General features: G+C 49.1%; 1 protein-coding gene across 1 annotated transcript in view; it reads left to right on the top strand.

The window, feature by feature from the left end:
- Positions 1 to 8,106, top strand: part of LOC140191853 (uncharacterized) — a 109,452-nt gene that overhangs the window by 19,501 nt on the left and 81,845 nt on the right. The window lies entirely within an intron of this gene.

Here is an 8,106-nt window from a genome sequence, read left to right as displayed (position 1 = left end):
GAGTGGTGAGGGGCAGCAGCTGGACATCCCACCGTGCAGCCGGCTCCTGCTGTGAGTCTGGAAGGTCGGGGTGCAGATAGGGACGTAGAGGAACGGGGCAGGGGTAGGTGGGCTTCAGCCCGGCCCACTGCCCAGTATAACCGTGGCCCACGGCTCATCAGCTTTGCTCCTCTCGGTTCCCCAAAACTCCCAGCCTCCTGCCCTCTCAGGACCGTGCCTGCGCTCTCTGCAAATGCGGCCACAAGACACGGGAGCCGAATTATTTGGCCTGCCCAGCCTGCGCCGCCATTTCACCATGGCTGATCCATTTCCCCTCTTGGCACCAATCTCCTTGCCTTCTCCCCGTGCCCTTTTGTGCCTCGACCAGTCGAGGGAAAAACTATCAACCTCTGCCTTAGATGTACCCAGTGGGCTCCACAGCCACAGCCGCCAGTGGTTACGAATTCCACAGATTCACCACTCTCCGGCTAAAGAAATTCCTCCTCATCTCTGTTCTAAATGGACGCCCCTCTATTCTGACTCTGGTCCTAGACTCTCCCACCATAGGAAGCATCTTCGCTACTTCCAGTCTATACAGGCCTTTCAATATTTGATAGGTTTCAATGAGATATCCTCTCTCCTCTCCCCCCCGCTGTCATATGATGTCATCATTATGTGGTCATGTCGTATGATGTCATCATGTGGTCATGTCGTATGATGTCATCATTGTGTGCCATGTTGTATGCCGTGGGCGATCGTGGTCTTTCCATGACCATGGTTGTCCGTGGCGAATTTTTCCACAGAAGTGGTTTTACCATCGCTGCCTTCTGGGCAGTGTCTTTACAAGACGGGTGACCCTCCCCGGTCATTATCAATACTCTTCAGAGATTGTGTGCCATGTTGTATGTTATCAATCACATAACCGGGACTTGTGATCTGCACCGGATCGCGGGAGGAAGCCCGGGCGGTCACGGGGGCGGGGTGGGGGTGGGGGGGGGGGGAATCCTGACAGACAGCAGGAAGAATCGAAGCCTGCTCTGTACAGCTGGGTAACCAGCTCTGCCAGCGCGCCGCCCGACAATACCTCCATCATTCTCCGAGGGGAAAACGAAGGGTAGGTCGCCCTAACTTCTCCTGGTCTGCGGCCGGGGTCTTGGGCTTTCCCGGCATCTGCCCAATCTCTCGCGTTTACGATTTGCCGCCCCGCCGCGGAGCCTGTTGGAGAGACGCCCTGCCCTGCAGAGGTTTACATCTTCTCCCGGACGGGAGCTCAGTGAAAGCCCCCCACACGTGATCTCGTGCTGCCCTCTCACTTCAACCACGTGCTCACCCAGACTCTCTGCCACAGCCACCTATCACCTTCGGGCTCTCCTCCTTGCCCCCCCCCACCCACCCCAACTTCTTGCTCTCTTCCTTGCCCCCCCCCCCACAACTCCACCTTCTTATTCTGGCATCTAGCCCCCTTCCTTTCCAGTCCAAAACATCCCAGCCCATCAACTCCTTAATCCCCTCCACAGATACTCCCTGACCTGCTGAGTTCCTGCAGCACTGTGAGTGAGTGAGTGTGAGAGAGAGGGTCTGTGTGTACGTGTGTGAGGTATTATGTTGTGTGTGGGTGTGATGGTGTTTAGGTATGTGTGTCTCTGTGTGTGACCCATGTGTGCCTGTGTTTGGGCACAGCAGTATGTGTGTGCATTTTGGACTTGTGTGTGTTTAGGTTTGTGTGTATGTGTGTTATTTTATCTCTTTGTTTTCGTTTGTTTCACATGTGTATATGTGTCTGTATGTCATCTTTGTCTGCGCAAGCGTGTCTGTGTGCATGTGCACGGATCTGTGTGTGTGTGTGTGTCGCTGTTTAATTCTAATGGGAGAGGAGAGTGGACCGTGGGAGAAAGGGGAGGAGGAGGGGCACCGGTGGGAGGTGATGGGCAGGTGAAGAGAAGAGATGGGCGAAGAGGGGAGCGAGAAACATAGAAAATAGGTGCAGAAGTAGGCCATTCGGCCCTTCGAGCCTGCACCGCCATTCTGTACAATCATGGCTGATCATCCAACTCCGAACCCTGTACTAGCCTTCCCTCCATACCCCTGATCCCTTTAGCCACAAGGGCCATATCTAACTCCCTCTTAAATATAGCCAATGAACTGGCCTCAACTGTTTCCTGTGGCAGAGAATTCCACAGATTCACCACTCTCTGTGTGAAGAAGTTTTTCCTCATCTTGGTCCTAAAAGACTTCCCCTTTATCCTCAAACTGTGACCCCTCATTCTGGACTTCCCCAACATCGGGAACAATCTTCCTGCATCTAGCCTGTCCAATCCCTTTAGGATTTTATACGTTTCAATAAGACCCTCCCTCAATCTTCTGAATTCCAGAGAGTATAAGCCTAGTCGATCCAGTCTTTCATCGTATGAAAGTCCTGCCATCCCAGGAATCAATCTGCTGAACCTTCTTTGCACTCCCTCTATGGCAAGAATGTCTTTCCTCAGATTAGGGGACCAAAACTGCACACAATACTCCAAGTGTGGTCTCACCAAAGCCTTGTACAACTGCAGTAGTACCTCCCTGCTCCTGTACTCGAATCCTCTTGCTATGAATGCCAGCATACCATTCACCTTGTTCACCGCCTGCTGTACCTGCATGCCCACTTTCAATGACTGGTGTAAAATGACACCCAGGTCTCGTTGCACCTCCCCTTTTCCTAATCGGCCATCATTCAGATAATAATCTCTTTTCCTGTTCTTGCCACCAAAGTGGATAACCTCACATTTATCCACATTAAATTGTATCTGCCATGAATTTGCCCACTCGCCTAACCTATCCAAGTCACCCTGCATCCTCTTAGCATCCTCCTCATAGCTAACACTGCCACCCAGCTTCGTGTCATCCGCAAACTTGGAGATGCTGCATTTAATTCCCTCATCCAAGTCATTAATATATATTGCAAACAACTGGTGTCCCAGCACTGAGCCTTGCGGTACCCCACTAGTCACTGCCTGCCATTCTGAAAAGGTCCCGTTTACTCCCACTCTTTGCTTCCTGTCTGCCAACTAATTCTCTATCCATACCAATACCATACCCCCAATACCGTGTGCTTTAAGTTTGCACACTAATCTCCTGTGTAGGACCTTGTCAGAAGCCTTTTGAAAATCCAAATATACCACAGCCACAAAGGGGAGTGGAAAGAGAGAGGGGTGTGGGGGAGGAATTACCAGAAGTTAGCAAAACCAATGTTCATGTCAATCAGGTTGGAGGCCCCCCCCCCACCCCGCAACCTTCTAACTCCTGACTTCCTCCACCTTCCTTTCCAGTCCCGATGAAAGGTCTCTGCCCGAAACGTCGACTCAGCAGGTCCTCCAAGTGTTTGGAGGACCTGCTGAGCTCCTCCAGCATTTGGTACGTTGTTTTATTTAATTCTGAGAGGGTCTCAGCCCGAACACCCCTCACTCAGGAAGTTCCAGATTCCCACTGCCTTGAGTGAAGCATTTGCCTGAAACTTTTTCTCGGTAAGACATTAACTGAGGAAGTTGCTGAAAATAACTTGAGGAGTTGGGATGTTCTGCTGAAGCTGTATAATGCGTTGCTGGGGACGAACTTAGAGTATCTCATGCGGTTCTGGTCACCTACCTACAGGAAAGATACCAATAAGATTGAACAGGCCCTTCAGCCCACAACGTTGTGCCGACCGTGTAACCTACTCTAGAAACTACCTAGAATATCCCTACCACATAGCCCTCTGTTTTTCTAGGCTTCTACCCAAGAGGCTTTTAAAAGACCCTATTGTATCCACCTTCACCAACTTCGATGGCAGTGCATTCCACATACCCACCACTGTCTGTGTGAAAATATTACCTCTGACATCCCCCTTGTACCTGCTTCCAAGCACCTTAAAACTGTGTCCTTTCGTGCTAGCCATTTCAGCCCTGGGGAAAAAGCCTCTGACTATCCACACGATCAATGCCTCTCATCATCTTATACACATCTGTCAGGTCACCTCTCATCCTCTGTTGCTCCAAGGAGAAAAAGCTGAGTTCACTCAACGTATTCCCATAAGGCCCACTCTTCAGTCTAGGCAACATCCTTGTAAACCTCCTCTGTCCTCTCACTGTAGTATCCACATCTTTCCTGTAGTGAGGCGACCAGAACTGAACACAGTACTCCCAAGTGGGGTCTGACCAAGGTCTTATACAGCTGTAACGTTATCTCACAGCTCTTGCACTCAATCCACAGTTGATGAATGCCAACACACCATACGCCTTCTTAACAACACCGTCAACCTGCGGAGCAGCTCTAGAGTGTCCGATGGACAAAGACCCCAAGATTTCTCAGATGCTCTACACTAGGGGTCCCCAACCTTTTTTGCACCGCGGACCGGTTTAATATTGACAATATTCTTGCAGGCCGGCCAACCGGGGGTGGTGTTCAAATAGGGTTAAACTCACCTCAACATGTCTTTTACAGTTAGAATTGCCAACTTTCTCACTCCCAAATAAGGGACAAAAGTAGCAGTCAAATCCCGGGACACACTACCCCAGGAAAGACTACCATGACCATGAAGCCTTGCGTGGGCACCTGTGTGCGCATGCCTGACGTGTGCATGTCATGTGCGTACGTGCCAATTTTTTTTTCTCCCACCAATCGGTTTTGCCTTCATCTTCCCGACTAGACTGTACATACATTATTTCTACTTTATATACGCTGTGTATTTATCATATCATTCCTGCTTTTACTATATGTTAGTGTTATTTATTTTAGGTTTTATGTGTTATGTGGTATGATTTGTTAGGTTATTTTTTGGGTCCGGGAACGCTCAAAAATTTTTCCCATATAAATTAATGGTAATTGCTTCTTCGCTTCACACCATTTCGGCACGAAAGGTTTTATAGGAACGCTCTACCTTAGCGGGGGAAATGCGGGACAAACCAATTTAGCCCAATATATGGGATGTCCCAGCAAATACGGGACAGTTGTCAACTGGGATTTGATAGAGGTATGTAAAATTACAAGGGGTATTGATAGGGTAAATGCAAGCAGGCATTTTCCACTGAGGTTGGGAGGGACTACAACCAGAGGTCGTGGGTTAAGGGTGAAAGGTGAAATGTTTAAGGGGAACGTGAGGGGAAGAGTCTTCACTCAGAGAGTGGTGAGGATGTTTTCCTATAGTGCGGGCCCGGAATACTCTAGGATCAGAGGGCACAGACAGAATAGAAGGACGTCCATTTAGAACAGGGATGAGGAGGAATTTCTTTAGCCAGGAGGTGGTATATCTGTGGAATTCATTGCCACGTGCATCTGTGGAGGCCAAGTCATTGGGTATTCTTCACAGGAGCAAGAACAGCTGATTGATCGGCGTCTTAGCCACAACCAGGACAATATGGCTTGTCTTCTGCCAAGCAAACACTGGGGGGGGGACAGCACCGATTCCAGCTCGACGCCATGCTGCACCGCCTCGGACACTGCATACGGACTCCGACGGCCTCCCTCCTGGTGGGCTGTAAACAGGCTTGAGGCCTGGTTCTTGCTATGACCACAAGCAGCTTGCTGACAGGTTCTTAATGTCCTGCAGGGTCTTGCGATGGTAAAAAGAGGGGCGAAAAGAAAACAAATGTGCTTAAAAAGGACAATAACACCTCCGGTTGACCTCGTAGAAACTGCTTCGGTCAAGTGTGCCGCCATCTTACCAGAAGATTGCGTGCAAAACAAAGTTTTTCACTGTAACTTCGCAATAAAACAATAAAAAAAAAGGACAGTGAGAACAGCTGAGGGGATCATAGGGGTGTCCCGGTCGTCCATCGGAGACATGTATCAGGAGCGCTGCATACGCGGGGCCCTTAGTGTTGTCATGGATCCATCCAGCATTCTCTTTGACTTTCTACCATCAGGCAGGAGACTGCGATGTAGAAAAACAAGAACAGTCAGGATGAGAAGCAGTGTCTTCCCTCAGGGCATTAGGCTTCTGAACTCCCTGCTGCATCATACTCGAAGCGTCACCGGTTAATCTGTTCGGTAGCTGTCAATATTTAATATTAATGCACTTTAGTTTGTTATGTATGTGTGATACATCTGCAGATTTTTATCCTTGCCTTCATGTGTCATACGTGTTTTCTGTGTGCTACTGTGCTTTACACCCCGGTCCGGAGAAATGTTGTCTCATTTCTGTATACGTTACATACATCTGTATAGTCAAATGGCTTGGCTTGCACACAAAATGCTGGAGGAACTCGGCAGGCCAGGCAGCGTCTCTGCAAAAGAAGTACAGTCGACGTTTTGGGCCGAGATCCTTCAGCAGGACTGGAGGAAAAGAAAGCTGAGGGATAGATTTTAAAAGGTGTGAGGAGGGGAGGGAGAATCACCAGGCGATAGGTGTAATCTGGAGGGGGAGGGATGAGGTAAAGAGCTGGGAAGTTGATTGGTGAAAGAGACAGAAGGCCATGGAAGGGGAGGAGAAAGGGTTTCAGCCCGAAATGTCAACTGTACTTTTTTTTTTAACCATTGATGCTGCCTGACCTGCTGAGCTCCTCTAGCATTGTGTGTTGCTGGGATTTCCAGCATTTGCAGACTTGTTTATAGACTTGACTTGAACAGCAGTTTTCACGGAGACAGGTGGCTGTGCGGAACGCTCTGCTGGTAGAGACAGGCACGTTAGGGATGTTTAATAAATTCTTGGATATGCACATGGGCGATAGGAAAATGGAGGGAAGGGTTAGATCGAGCTCAAACCAGATATTAAGGTCAGCACTGCATCGTGGGCTGAACGGCCTGTAGTGTGCTGTGATTTTCTGTATTCTATTGACTTGAGAGCCAAGATGACACGCACCCCTCACACAAGCTCTTCTCCCTCCTGCCATCTGGCAAAAGGCACTGAAGCATTCAGGCTCTGACGACCAGACTGTGTAACAGTTTCTTTCCCCCAAGCCATCAGACTCCTCAATACCCAGAGCCTGGACTGACACCAGCCTACCGCGCTCTACTGTGCCTACTGTCTTGTTTATTATTTATTGTAATGTCTGCACTGTTTTGTGCACTTTAGGTAGCGCATGTGGGCTAAAAATCTTTGTTACATCTCTGTTCAAATATGCAATGTGCAAATTATAGTAAATTGTAATAAGTATTATGTATAATAGGATGGTTAATATAACATAGAAATATAGTTGTATCAGCGCGAGTTAATCAGTCTGATGGCCTGGTGGAAGAAACTGTCCCGGAGCCTGTTGGTCCTGGCTTTTATGCTGTGACCGTTTCCCGGATGGTAGCAGCTGGAACAGTTTGTGGTTGGGGTGACTCGGGTCCCCAATGATCCTTCAGGCCCTTTTTACACACCTGTCTCTGTAACTGTCCTGAATAGTGGGACGTTCACATGTACAGATGCGCTGGGCTGTCCGCACCACTCTCTGCAGAGTCCTGCGATTGAGGGAGGTACAGTTCCCATACCAGGCAGTGATGCAGCCAGTCAGGATGCTCTCAGTTGTGACCCTATAGGAAGTTCTTAGGATCTGGGGGCCCATACCGAACTTCCTCAACCGTCTGAGGTGAAAGAGGCTCTGTTGCGCCTTTTTCACCACCCAGCTGGTGTGTACAGACCATGTGAGATCCTCGGTGATGTTTATGCCGAGGAACTTAAAGCTGTTTACCCTCTCAACCCAGATCCATTGATGTCAATAGGGGCTAGCCTGTCTCCATTCCTCCTGTAATCCACAACCAGCTCCTTTGTTGTTGCGACGTTGAGGGAGAGGTTGTTTTCTCAACACCACTGTGTCAGAGAGATGACTTCCTCTCTGTCCGCTGCCTCATTATTTATGAATTGGGCAGGGATGGAGGGAGTTAGCAGAGCGTCTGTTTATTTAAAGGGTAAAAATGTACAGTCTAGTGGTTTTGGGTAGCTCAGACGAACACTTGTTTAGCTAGACTTCCGATTCAGTGTATCGCTATTCACTTCTCAAATCAATACCTAACGTACCCATTTTTTTTAAAAACCTGTGTCTCCTGTTTCACTCATTGGCTGCTCAGGTCTTGCTGTCCCACGTTATATCCACTTACCTAAGCTCAGAACAGGAGAGCAGCGAAGTTACTGGGTACTTTAGACGCAGGACATAACGGGGGGGGGGGGCGGGGTGAGTTCTATGTCAGACA

This window comes from Mobula birostris, chromosome X (assembly GCF_030028105.1).
Source record: "Mobula birostris isolate sMobBir1 chromosome X, sMobBir1.hap1, whole genome shotgun sequence".
In the NCBI taxonomy this organism is placed as follows: domain Eukaryota; kingdom Metazoa; phylum Chordata; class Chondrichthyes; order Myliobatiformes; family Myliobatidae; genus Mobula; species Mobula birostris.
This window is presented reverse-complemented; position numbering and strand designations above follow the sequence as displayed.